This window comes from Larus michahellis, chromosome 2 (assembly GCF_964199755.1).
Source record: "Larus michahellis chromosome 2, bLarMic1.1, whole genome shotgun sequence".
Lineage (NCBI taxonomy): Eukaryota > Metazoa > Chordata > Aves > Charadriiformes > Laridae > Larus > Larus michahellis.
Window position 1 is genome coordinate 81519927 of NC_133897.1, and position 14222 is coordinate 81534148.

Consider the following 14222-nt stretch of genomic DNA (forward strand, 5'->3'; position numbering starts at 1 on the left):
GGGGAGCCATGAGCTGTCTGGGCAAAGAGCAAGCCCAGGGACAGAGGAGCTGATTCATGTGGGTCCTGTGTCATCCTTTGGTCCCATAGTGAGACTCATTTATCTTCCACGAGTGAATGATTTGGTGTAATGGCTTTCAAACACAGTACTTGTGGGTACCACTCCACTCTACCTGTCGCAACGGTCTCTATTTCTGTCCAGGTGTCCTTGCAAAGTTGGAAGTGGGAATTAACTGCTGTAGCTTCTCATGTCTCACTTTTCCCGGGAGAGCAGCTGAATGCACAAGGTCTCTTTCCTGAAAAGCTACTTCTTCTTCTTCTACCATAGAAATGCTGAGACTGTGAACTGTAAATTCTTGTATCTCTGCTGATTGTAAGTGCAGAAAGTTGGTTGAGTATGAGGTACTGGGTCTCCTAAAACACAACTAAAAATATGCTTTCCCATGGGAGGAATATCTGGAGGGTAACTGCCATTATCTGACTGGGAGCTGAAGGGCAAGTGATCCCTGGGGAGAACAGAGGAGAACAGCGGGGCCTTTTCTGAGATGGCCAGCCTGACAAGAGATGGTTCATTCGAAGAAAAAAGTTTTTGTCCAGTTTTATATGGATATGTGTTATTTGCTTTTAATATCCTGCCTCTGAATCCAGACTGCATACTTCCTTGCCTGCAGTTCCTTTTCTGCATTGCTTTTGCATAAGAAATATTCTTGTAGTTGAAACTTGAATCTCTAACTTGAATAAACAAAAGCCACTAAATCATGTTGCCTTCACTTTAAAATATGGCTTCAAAAAATATGTGGCATCTCTCTTTGCAGCTTGCTATTGTAATCTGGATGTCAAAATCTGTCTGAAATTGTTGTCTCAGATTTGCCAGAAAACTGCAATGCTAAACAGAGCTTAGGATTTCTGTCACTCATCTGAAGAGAAAGCCTTGTCCCAGATGCAGTACATATCCATCTCACTATCTATGGTGAAGTGACGTGTGTTTATGCTAGACAGAGAAAGAGAAAGAAAGTGCAAGGGACTTGTAGATCTTCAGTTATAAAAGTTTTAAAACATATCCATATTTTTTCACATATCATATTTACTACTTAAAACTGCTCCACTGCATATCAGCACTAAGTTTTACACCTGAATTTCAAATATGCACAGATGTTCAGCCAGTAAACGATGTAGCTTTTTGATTTCAAAGGAACTGTGCTGATAAATACAAGCAGAGGGTTGCCTTCATAGTGTAATATTAAAAAAGTCTCTTGTCTTGATTCCTGTATGAACAGTAAAATGCAATGTGTATCACTTTACACAGAAAGTGTGCTGAACAATTAGGAGAAGTAGAGTCAGGGATGCTGGACGGCTTAGGCAAAGTGAAAGTGTGAAATGTAATTCTGAAGCACCCTGGAAGAAATGTGGGAAAGAAAGCCTGTGTGGATGCCTTTCCGCACTCTCAGCTGGCCTTCTTTCATGTCGCAGTGGTGTCTTTTATGCGGGCCTGGAACACCAAGCCCCTCAGTGATTCTCTAAATCTGTGTCCCTATGTGTGTGGCAGGTATTTTTGCCTTCTGCTACTGGCACTGACCTATTCATTCTGTCCCTGACTGGATGATAAAATGATGGGCATTGAATACTGCATCCTTCTCATAGTAGTGTTGTCTGCTTGTCCAAACAGCAGGATAGAATAAAATGCTCTTTTAGGATGGATTTCTTGATGTTAACCGGTAGAAACTGGGGGGGCATAAGGGGGTGGGGAGGGCTGTGGAGTACTCAAGCAATCATCCTCTGTGTGACTGTGTGTGTGTACACGTGTGTGTGTGTATGTAGGTATTCATTCTATCATTCTCCATTATTTTGTCCTATAAGGAGAAAGAGCCTTCTAGAGTGCCTCCCTTGTTAGCAGAGCAACTTCTGTCATGTCAGTCCAAGGGCTGGGGCTCTGCGGAAATACAGGGGACTGAAAGAAAACTACTTTTCATTTTAGGAATGAGATACAGTATTATCTCGTAACTTCCCCTGCTGGAGGAGCTTAGGTCTGTAATTATTCCAATGAACCACACAGGCTTCTGGGGGTCTTGGCGATTTACGAGGCTGGATCTCTTTCTACAAGCATGGCTTTTGCTGTGTTTTCTGGGTCAGTTTTAGGTGTTGGGCCACTGGTGCTTCCTCAGGAGCTCTCCCATGAAAGCCAAGAAATTACATGGCCCCTGGGCCAACCCTTCTGGGCCTCAAATTAATTCCTGTAATGGAGGAAGGTAAGAAAAATAATAGGGTAGACGAGAGTGATGTGGGCACTGCCTTTGGCAGAAACATCTCCGCTAGTTTTGATGTGCATTTTCTTCAACAGGACTGATTTTTCTCTTGCTGAATTTATTCTATTGTTGTAGCTCTTTCAAATTAAAAGAAAAGAGAAAAAATGAAGCCTTTGATTAATATCTGATTTGATTTGAGCTTTGTCAGTGATGGATGCATTTAAATATTCCTGTCAGGGTGAGCAAGAGTGAGGTATTTCTATTAGGAGCACAGCATGTAGCCTTCTAAGGAAGCACAAACCTTGCATCTTGAGTTTTGGAGCTGCTAAACCAACAGTAAGGCTGGACATGAAAGTTTCCATCAGCTGGGAACTGTAAAATGAAGTAAAAAGCAGAAAGAAAATGTTCAGCCTCTGACCAACCAAAATTGTATACACTGGGGTTATTGCAATAACCTTACCCTACTTAATGTTGCTACTTTTTTTCTTTTATGATGGAAAAACAAGATTGAACCTAAAACACAAGCAGAACATTACAGAGATACGTTCTTGGATATGGCTCTTTAAAACTTATGTATTGTAAACAGGATCCCAGATCTACAGGTAGGAAAATTGAAACCATTCCTCTGAAGGCAAAATCTCTGATAAAAACTTAAGTCAGCTGAGTTACACCGGTGAACTCAATCTGAAGACCTGGCCTAAGGCTTCAGCGGACATTTTAAAATCTATCTTTCGTACTAAAGTAGGTTTTCTTTTTCTTTGTTATTTTTTTCCTACACATAATACTTTTTTTTTTTTAGGCTTCACAGGATTTGCTCACCATAAATACAAATCAACCGTTTACCCATTCCCAATTTACTTATCCACACACCAGGACAGCAAGTTAATTGCAAGAGTTCCCCGTGGGGAATGGTGAACTTAAATATGCCTGGTGTATATTGTTTAAGCAGCAGAGTGAAGAAAGGCAGAAGTCCTGAAGAAAGGCAGAAGAGTGGAGCTGGGGATGAAAAAGAATATAAAAAAAATCTTCCCTGTCACGGGCCAATTGACTTCGTAAATAATTGCCTTGTCCCCCAGGGAGCCTCAGGGGTAGGAAGGAATTTAAAGACTATTTATTGCTTTAGGGCAGGATCCACAGAGGGACTCTGGTTTTTTAGCACTTTTTAGTGGAATCTGCAGTCACTTGGGGATGACTCATAAATGGTCTTTATCTCCTAAAATGCCATGCTAGGCTACCAGATCCAAAATCCATATTCTCATAAAGGATTGCAGCTGCTCCAGCCTTGGAGGTATCTAAAGAACATAGAAACCATAATTCCTGCCAGCAAAACTCACATTTGCTCCACAGTCTATGCATAAGTGCTTTGGTCTTGACATCACTGAGTGGCCTGGTACTTTTCTCAGGCCTGGTTAGTGTCTTGTCATCTCCAAAGCACAGAGCTTTGATTTCACAGATGCTCTCAAAAACAGCCTGTGCATAAAACATGGCTAACAGAACAGGAGCAGCATGTCCTTTTTAGGCAATGGCATGCCAAGAGGTGTAGTCTCTTTAAGTGCCAAAGACCAACATTTAGCTTCTCCCACCACCTGAGGGGATTTGAACCCAGCAAAATAATCCTGCTAGTAGGAGTGTGATGCTAAGGAATCAAAACTCTCAGTCTGTCCTACCAACACACTTCAGCATGATATGGAGCAATAATGTTGTTGATCTAGACAGTACCAGCCCTAGTGACAGGGGCACTCAGCACAAGGGGAGAGCTTTTTTCCAGTGTCTGTTCTGGGACTTTTATATTAAGTGCTCAGTGCATCAAGGCCTGGAGATTCACATCTTCTTTTGCTTTCCCCCTTCCTTTCTGTTAAACACACAGTTATCCCATGCAAGGGACAAGTCTCTTACATTCTTGTACACATTGAATGGTCTTTGTTCTAGCAGCTAGGACACTGTGGAGGAGATGGGTGGTCAAATCTCTTTAGCCAGAGGGTGAAAGTCATCTCCGTCCTCCACCTGCTGGACACCAGCTGTGGAGCAGTCAGGATGCAGTGATCGTATTTGGATCCAAAATTAATCTCGGCATGTGATATAAGGCGAACCTATGTCAGTAGCATAGGCTGAGCGTTGGGATGCTCTTGATGTATTTGAGATGTGTCTCGCTGCAGACACCTACGGGTCTATATCAATAATAAATTAGACGGTTTTGAACTGTAGCTAGTTCTAGGGATAGCTGGAAAATAAATAAGTATTTTCAAGATTTCTGTTCTGACTTTGAAAGCTTAAAGTCATGCTTGGCAGCAGGTGTCATTTCATGCATCTCTCCTTTACTATATGTCAGCTCTTGAGCAGTACCCAAATTGTTGGCCTGAACAGGAGATACATCTTCGTACGATGCCAGGATATGAAGTAGTAATCATTAACTGTCTTATTGGTATCAGAGCACGGGAAGCTGGATCCTCCTTTTGTCAGACAACAGTCAGTAAGGGAACAGCCACCTATGCTGATTGTTGGTAGAGTTTGTTAGCTGTTATCAAAGCGTTAATGGCATACACACAACCTGTTAATAGAAAGATACGAGGAATTAGCGATGCAATTAACTAGTCAGTTTCTAAACAAATCCAGGGTTTGTTTTAACAGTCAGTTGTATAAAGGTCCGTATCATCTTACAAAAATCCTTTGGGATCTGTGTTTGCGTGATTACCTCCACAACCACGGGGGTGCAACACCTAAGGTGTTGTATAAGAAGGATTCATTGTGCACCCAGAAGCCTGTAACATCAAATATCAAGAGGCTTTCAATGAAACTACTGAAGTTGATAACACGTAAGGCAAAAAACCCGCTTCTCCTTCTTGTGCACTCAGTGGTTTCCTATCTGCTACCCTTCGCATCGCCTCAGGATCAGGGCATCACAGCATTAACTTATTCCCTGCCTCAGGCTACTGAGATCCCGAGTCCAAAAGTCACGATCAGGGAATTGTTTTTACCTCCTCTGTGTAGGGCAGCCTGCAATGAAGGGATGGTCCGCTGCTTTCTGCCCCTGTGCCACAGCTGAGCTGCTCCAGGGGCCACTGCTCAGACTGTCCGTGTTGAGAGCAGACACTCTGCCTGCCCGGGGTGCCTCCTCCGGCGATGGGAATAACAGTGGCATGAGGACTTTTATGATAAGGTGGAAATCAAGTGGGCACTGTGGGGTGGTGGAGAGTTTTAGTTGCTGAAATTATTAATGGTTCTTATCCTGTATAGCTTGGTTTCATGTCTGTAAACCATGGAAAGTGACACTTCTGTGGCTCATCAGGGGTCTGTGAGGATAGGCAGACTCTGTGGCTGTGCTCGGTGAGACTGGTAATAAGACAAATGCACCTAAGATATATAGAGTGTTGCATCACTAGAGTACATTTAGCCTCTTCCATTGATCATGATCTAATCTGGCATTTTTAACTTGTCTTCATAAGTAAGTTATGCAAGGAGCACTTTTTTAAAAGGAAATTTTATTGGCCAATTACAGATTTTCTTGGTGTTTTCCTCTGCTCAGGATTTGAGTAGATTCTGAAATTGTCCAGGACAGTCAATGCCATTCTGCAACAGCTATGACTGCCCATAGACAGTACCCTTTTTTTTCCCCCACACTTTTATTTCATGTCTAAATATGGATTTACATGACAAATTGTAATGGTGCACTGCAAGCTGTTATAGCCTGTTGGGTAAATGATTAACATTTCAAATATATTTATAATTTAATTTCTAAATACTTACTCTAAGGACTATAATGGCTCTATTCTAATTTATCTTATACTCAATCCAATTTTTGTAACATTTATTAATTCCTTTTATTCCTGATTCACAAGTATAACATGCCAATTAGAAACAGATTAAAAAGTCTATTTACTCTAAACCATTGCATGCCATCAAGTAAATAAAACATTGTAAAAAAATCCTTGATTATGCATAGTGTAATAAGCATGCTTACGATTACAGATTTCTGTAGTAGACCACAATATTTAGCACATTCTCAGCTGGATTAATCACTCACTGGCTTCAACCATGTATTTATGTTCTTTTATGCAACTCAAACTTTCTCAGGTGTTTCTACCTTAGCTTCCCACAGGCTTTCTTGTGACATAGAGCAGCTATAATTTGTGCTGCCAGGCTGCAGGTAAGGAAATGGGTTGAACAGCATTTTTTGGCTGCTCTGTCAAGACACTTGGCTGCTGTAGCTGCATGGACTTTTTCAGATCAAGAGCTCTCAGCATATTAAAGGGCATAGAGTTCTAATTTTGGTAACATCCATAAACTCTACTGCCAGTCAGATTTCCATATCTTGTTTTTTATCTTAAAATACAAGAGAGGGATAAATAGCTCTTTGGTTTCACCAGAGAACAATAGCAGAAAATAGAGGCCTTTAAATCTCTTTTCTATTCTGCTAAGCCAACAGCTGGAAAAGGATGACTCTCTCTCTATGGGTTAATTTACAGCAGTCATGGATGCTCCAGTGAAGTTACACATGGCTGGGAATGATCCTGTTCTAACTTACAGCAATCAAATTCCAACAATAAGTTCCAGTCATCTCTGTTTCATCACCCAAGAGTCCATGCTCTGCTAGGATCTAGGGAGCTTGTGGTAATTCTGCTTATCATGATTCCAGGATTATAACTCCATTTTTACTGAAGTTAAGAGAAGAAATAGCTGCAACCTTTCCTTTTCCCATAGCATAGCAGTTGTTGGCAAATGCTGCCTTTTCCATGTGAACTAAGGCCTATGGACTCTATTGCAGGATTATATTGCATTTCAAGGCTTATGTTGAAAAAGTAAGAACATGCAAACTTGTAGAACAGACACGATCCTCTTAGGGAAAGGAAGGACCATGCTTAGATAAACATTTTTTGACTGTTATCTGTAGTAACTAAGAAGGCAAAAATAAACCTCTGTGTTTTTGACCAGGCGTATCAGAGGCTTCTCTCATGACTCCACACAATCATCAAGCCAGGCGACATCTTCTGCTATGACACACCATAGGATAGTAACCAAGTGGAAACATGCAGTGTTATGACAATACAGGAATATGCGATAAAGTTGGCTGCCAGAAGCACTGGGCAACCCTGTGACCTAAATCAACTCAACCAGAATCCATTAAATGATTTAATTTTTGTCCATCCAGCTATTGATTGTACTTACAGCGCAAGAACAGCAGTGACAGCAGCAATGCTGAGAGTCTGAATAGAATTATTAAAAGACACTGCTTGGCAAAGTGAATGGATGTCTGATAGGAAGAACTTAAAACAATAAATCTTTGACAGCGCTGATTCAGTCTTTGTGAAATGAATAACTGATTGCCAGGGACTTTTAATGTCAAAACATCAGATTGTGCAAGTGCCTGAAAATAAGCATGCATTGTAATACTGGCGTCTTTTATTTTTTCCCGGCAGTAAAGAAATGCTTTCAGGTGTTACAAAAGAGGATGTGTGATATGAAAAATGGGGATAACACAGACTACTGCTCAAAGGGGAATGCTAATGTGTTATTACGGGAATGATGATATACTCACTGTGCATTTGTGGTGCAGTGGGTTTCTATACCCAGGTAGATGGCTAATTTATCTCTCTAACACATGACCTGTATCAACAGTACAACAGCCTCCTAGCCATTGAGGTTGCTGGATAAAGGGACACAAATCTCTTTTCAGGAGTTTGGGGCCTGGAAGGTGCATATATTTAGAGGTGGATGACTTCACTTTTGTCCTGCAGACTTTGTAGAGCATGAGGGCAAGAGAGAGTTAGTTTGCCCCCTCCTGGTGTGCCAATGGCATCCTAGGGTTTGCAGATACGGTTCAACTACCTGTAAGTAAAGCCTTGCTGCTACGCAGAAGCAATGAGGTGAATAAAGCACATAGTTATGCCTAATTTCAGTCTAGACATGTAGATAAGCAAGTTCGTGTGGCTGTCTTCATGAATCAGAGTGTAGGTGAAGAGGGAAGAGGAATGGATGGAAAATCTGAACCGATCAGAGACTCTCTGTATGGCCAGCGCAGCTCAACCGGCACAAAGCAAAGCTGAAATCCACAGGTGGATTTCCCATGGGTAGGAAAGGGTTAGGAGGACTGACCCACAGAGAACCAGAGCACTTTGTCGTGGTCCTGAGGGCACCACCACCCTGGCTGCTGGCCCTGACCTGCCTGCCTCAGTGCCTCCCCCAGCCCTGCCCATGGCCACCGGTCCTGGTCAATATCCCCAGGTGCTCAGGCAGCGCAGGAGGGTGTCCTGGCAGGAATGGCACTGCCTGTGCTGTGGCTGCCCTCAGCTCCTGGATTGTCCTCCCTTGCAGAGCAGCACTGCTCCTTCTGCTCCTTGGCACAGTTGTTGGAGCAGCCTAATCATCTGGCGGCTGCAGGACTTGCACGTGGGCAATACCTCAAATCTGGCTGGTGCGGACTGTTCAGAAAAGGAGCTCAGGGCTGTACACACCTGACTTTCTAAGCATGCAGTAAACTGCCAAAAGTTGCCACAGCACTAAGACTATCAGATCTTAAGACCCCAGATGCCCGTGAGGTTTTCAAGAGTCCTCTAGAAATATTGTAAAGCAGGCTTGCAAAAGGCAGGAGAAAAAACAGCTGAAAGCTAATTTCCAGCTTTTGTTAGGCTATAAACAGGGGAATAAAACCAATCACATTACTGTACAATGTGCCTTTGTCCTTAATGCTCTGTACCAATGCATAAGAAACATGTGCTGCAGCATCTTGAGATGGATTCGTTGTGCTAGACATTAATGAATTTCATTATAGGCTTACATGAAGAGCAGCACTAGAGGTGGCCTGAGAGTTAGAAGTGGGAGTGGGGAAGTCCAAGAAGGCATGGGGCAAGAGAGGGAAGCAATTTGGGAAACGATGAGAAGGTAGCTAGTTTTCCAAAGAGGCTCTTCATCAAGCTGAGAAAGACAGAATAGTAAGGGTAAAGTATGGTGAATACCAGTAGTAAAACTAATAGGATTGTTTATGAGCATACTTGGATTGCCCTCTGTGCCAGCTTTCACTGCTCCTTAGTAGGCAGACTAAAGAACACAAGCCTGTCTGTCTCTGTGGGACCATGGAGGGTCTGCTTACATCCTGATTTGCTACAAGAATGTGGGGGAAAATTGCCAGCTGCATTCCTCAGAGGCAGAGGAGTGCAGCAGAGCAAAGAGACAAAGGCAAGTTCACAGCTGACAGTGTCCCTCTGGACATCAGTAGCAATGCCGATGCAGTCTTGATTGTTAGTCTTTAAAGGACTCTTGTGGTAGTGGGGAAACCACAAGACAGACCTCTCTCTATTCCCCTACGTGCTGCAGTAGTAGAGGTGGAGGAAGGAGCATGTTCTTCCTTTTTTGGATCCCTTTTACTGCATTCCAGAAACCATTAACAGAAGAGATGTAGACCCTTCTCTTATCAATAACAGCCCTGTTGCATCAGATTGTGATGCAGTAAGGATCGTCTCTCTCTTGATCCTTGCTAGGTTCAAAGACTGTAAACAAAGGCTGATATTCCTTTTCTACCAAAAGGAAGTCCCGTGTGGGCAGAGTACATTTTAGTATATAAACCATAGTTACAGCACTAATGACTGCTTATTTGCAGCAGCGTTGTTTTTGCAAGAGGTTTGAAAGGTTCTGCTCTGTATTTAGCATGCACAGTTGCCATGTAAAACATTGCTAGTGCTATTTTTTATTCTTCTCCTTCGGAAGTGTGGCTTTACAATTTTGAATGCAGAAAGAAAATAAATGTTTCACCACAAGTTGTGGTGTACATTTTGCCTAACATCTTCTTGACAAATTTCCTAAGACACGTTTATGGAAAAAAAAAAAAAGAAATCAAATGTCATGAGCACTCCAAGGGAAATGCATAGTACTTATACATTACCTTAATAACAATTTATTTAAGGAAATATACAGGAAACAAATTTCTGTCACTTAAAGTTCTTTGCTCAGATGTTTCATTATCCACTCCCTCCACTTTACATAAATAATCCTTGCTGCTGGCTCTTGTTGCATTTGCCCAGTTATAGCAGTGTGTAACGCTGGACCCAGGCATCACAGGTGCTGCTGAAATCCAGGTAGTTAGACTAAGGGGAAAAAACCTTCTTTTTTCATGTTACAATACATAAAAGAAAATTCTTTGTTAAAGCAGAAAACAAATATGAAAATGAGAATTAAGATTGTGTTTAAAATGCAGGATTTAATGTGTCTAAGAGTTATTACTGAAACTCCTGCTGAAATCAATAGCAAGATGTAGCCCTAACTATCTGCAGCATTTATGTTTGATCACATGCTGAAGTGGAGCTGTGCCTATTGCAAATTGTTCCTTTTATGCTCTGAAATCCAAGAAGATAAACTCTGTGACACAGAATAATATATGAATCTCTGTTTTCTTCCATTGTTGGGGGGCTTCAAAGCAGCACAATACCGCACTGTCTAATCTTGAAATCCTTGTTTTAATGAAAACTGTTCTGCCTTCTCAAAGATGTGCTCTTGTTAAAAGGACAGAAGAGAATCACAGCCATGAGCTTACACATATATATACACACATGTATATGTATGTATGTATGTATATGGTTATCTATATGAGGGGACATTGGCTCTGATGGCAAACATACAATTTTAATCTATTTCAACTTAGTTTTCATTATATAAAAATTCCAATAGCATGATAATGAGTGCCATCTGTGTTCTTTGCAAGATAAAAACTCACCGTTTTACAGTGCTGATGTTCTTTAATGGCAATTGCCTGTGATTTAGAGGAAATGAGCAATTCTACCAAACTTGCCATTTAAAATGTTGAAGGTAGTGTGCAGTCCCTGTCTCAGACGTAAGCATGATGAAAAGGCTATGACAAGTTATGTGGAAAGGTTGATGGAGAAAAGGTGAACTTGTCTTGGTCCCTATCTGCAAAAACCAAACCCTTATATCTTCATAGAGTGATCCTCTAGGTATACTGTCAACCCATGGAGAAAAACATGCCCTGCTCTTGTAGCATATTCATATCTGGCACTTAGGAGGACATTAGGCCACAAAAGCTAATAAATGGAATCATTTAATAGAGGAAATATAACATGTTTTTCTGTCAAATGTCACTTTAGCATTTAGAAACATAGGGATGGTAACCCCAGGTCAGATGGACAGTCCATCTGGTCTGGTTACCATGAGAAAGCTCAAAAAATCAGTGAAGCAAAAATACCTGCTTCTGGAGAAGTTCCTCCTTAATTCCTTACTACCTTTTGCCCTTATTAGTACTTACTCCTGTTCCTTCCAAAATCCTCTGTGTGTGCTTGCTGCAGCTGCTTCGTGAAGGCAGACCCAAGTACACCCTGTGGATGAGACCGACAGGGGACAGACTGAGCTGGCACGTGTCCTGGGGGTGAGGGTGCTAGGGGTCTTCTTCAGCATGACAGGTACTAGGACACCAAATATGACCAGCAGATTTGATGCCAATTGACATTTTCAAATAGACTGTTGAAAGGCAGTGGAGTAGTCTGCAAAGCAGGCATGTGCATGGGCCATGGCTAGAGGGGAGGATATGCTGGGCTCACAGATGCTCCAGGCTCTGTTCTTTCACTGTATTGGAACTGCAAGTGTTGACATTGTCCGTGGGAAAGCATAATCCCTCCCCAAATCTCGATTTATTCTTGGTCTCCAGTGATGTCCTTTAGCAATAAGTTCCATAGGTTATTCATGGATTTTGTTATCTGTTGTCTTTGATATCTGTGTATCTGGTGTATTTCTGAACCTGGCTTTGAATGTCCCTTGGTTCCTCTTTTAAGGAGGATAAATAAGAACTCTTCTTTCTTCACTCCTACTATTATTTTTTATGCACTTACCTAGTCCCTTCTGTAAGACTATTCCAGTCTGTAGAATTCAGTGACAGACTCCCAACAATGCAAATAATGTGAACTTGAAGGAAAGATCAAGTAGGGAATATTGTGAATAAAGGCTGAACATCAACCTAAAACACCCACAGCAGCTTTTGTAAAGCTAAACAGGATCACTAAGGATGTGTAATATGTTCCTCCTCCTTTTTTCTTCTCCACCTCCACTAAGAAGAACTTCGTGAGGAATGAGAATCATTGAACAGCCAAAACCACCAAACACTGTTGAGGCTCAGGATATCACCAGCTGCCTGTGAAATTCTCTCTGAAAGAAATTCCATTTCTGAATCACCAGTTGGGAAGAAGCCAAAGTGATAGAATTTATCACTAATGTTTAACTAAAAGATATCTCCATGCTCAAATAGTTAGAAGTGGCAGTATTTATGTCCTTAATGTATCAGTGTGAAATTAATATATTAACTGAAAAGTGGTGCTTTGTAAAAAACAAAACAAAACAAAACAAAACAACAAAAAAACCCAAAACCACAAGAAAGAAAAAAAGTCTGCATGTTCTCAGGATGGACTTTGGTTTCAGAATCAGAATTGAGCTTTATGCCTCATTTTCCCCCTGGTCTGGCTAGCATCCTAGGCTCAGTCATTCTACATCTCTGTGGCTCATTTCCTCAGCCTACCCTTCTCGCACTGTCAGTGTGTGCAGTGGCAAGGTGTGGTAGCTTTCACGAATGTGTATATATAAAGTCAGAGCTTGACACTGGCATAAAACAGTGTATATATTGTCTGAATGTTCTGAACATCCCAAATCTTCAGGCGATGAGTTTGCTGCTAGGAAACAACAAGGGTTTCTGTGGACTACTCTAAATAGTTTTTGAAGTTCTTTTTTCTTCTGAGTTCCAAGACTTTAGGGTGTGTTTACTTCAGAGTTTTTTTTTTTTGGCCTCTCCTCAAATGATGAGGATTGGAAAAATACTTAAGAAAATCCGGGATACCCACAGATGTAGTTGGTAAGGATGTAACATAAATCCCAAATATCACAATAAAATTGTGAGAGTTGCAAACACTGCAAAAAATTAAAATCATACTGAATAGTAGGAATTCCGAAAGTCATGGCATTAAGGGAACGATCATGAACAAACACACACTTGCTTTCCAGATGGTTCACCAACACTTTAACTAGGTAATCCTCATCCCCTCCCCTGTGATATGTTTAAGTTTTCACAGTGGTTTGAAGAAAAGTGCTAATTAACTTTAAATCTTTATTATTTTATTATGAAGTCCTCCAAATCTCATCTAGTTTGGGCCTTCATGACGAACTCTAAGTTCAGCCTAGTTTCAGTGAACGGTTGATATACCTTTCAAGTGCTACTAGGTAATTTGCAGTTAGCAAATAATAGAAACTTTGTTAAGAATTTGCTGTGAATCCAATTAGGAGTAAATCACAGGAATTGTGATTTGCAAGATACTCAGGTTGGTCTTTTGCATGTGCGTCTGTTGATTGCACTCAACCAAACTTAATCTTTCTTTCAATTTCTCATTAAATGGAAATTTCAGCAAATATGTTTTGGAAACAGAATAAAAATGAATTAAAATAAAATATGCTCCCTGAGGCCTTAAAGTTGCCGTGTAAAACAGAGGCATTCTCTGTTCTGCCTCTGATAGCAGGTTCTTTCAGCAGTTGGTGGGATCTCTGGATATGGGAGACTCATGCCTTTCTGAGGGCACTGTCCCAAGCCAGGGACTCAGATTCTCCACAGTGCCCTTGACTCACTCTGTCCTGGTCAGGACTAATGCTATTTTTTTTTTTTTTTTTTAAAGGATTCAGAGATGCCTCTTTCCTCATCCCATTGCAAAAAGGAAAAAAAGATGAAGAGTGAGGAAAAGCCTGTGTCAGCTAAAATGTTTAATTTTTGTAGACTCTGAGGCCAGAAGAGACCATTCGAAGGAGTCAGCGTGACCTCTTGCATAACATAGGGCAAAAAACCTCCACAAGTAATTTCTGCATTAAGCCTATTATTTCTGCTTGAACTGCAGCATGCTCTGCACTCTCATTAGTGGTGTCTCTTCCTAATTATTATAAGAAATACTTTTATACTAATAATGTTATTTGTATAGGTTGTAAATATTCAGTATTTAGCAGGATATAAAAT

At 41.2% G+C, this 14222-nt stretch overlaps 1 long non-coding RNA gene across 1 annotated transcript in view; it reads left to right on the forward strand.

Moving 5' to 3' along the window:
• LOC141738316 (uncharacterized) overlaps positions 1 to 14222 on the forward strand; it is a 45311-nt gene that overhangs the window by 29324 nt on the left and 1765 nt on the right. Inside the window, exon 2 of the long non-coding RNA XR_012585370.1 lies at positions 13891 to 14064. This is a non-coding gene — a long non-coding RNA (uncharacterized LOC141738316). The remainder of the gene's footprint in view (positions 1 to 13890; positions 14065 to 14222) is intronic.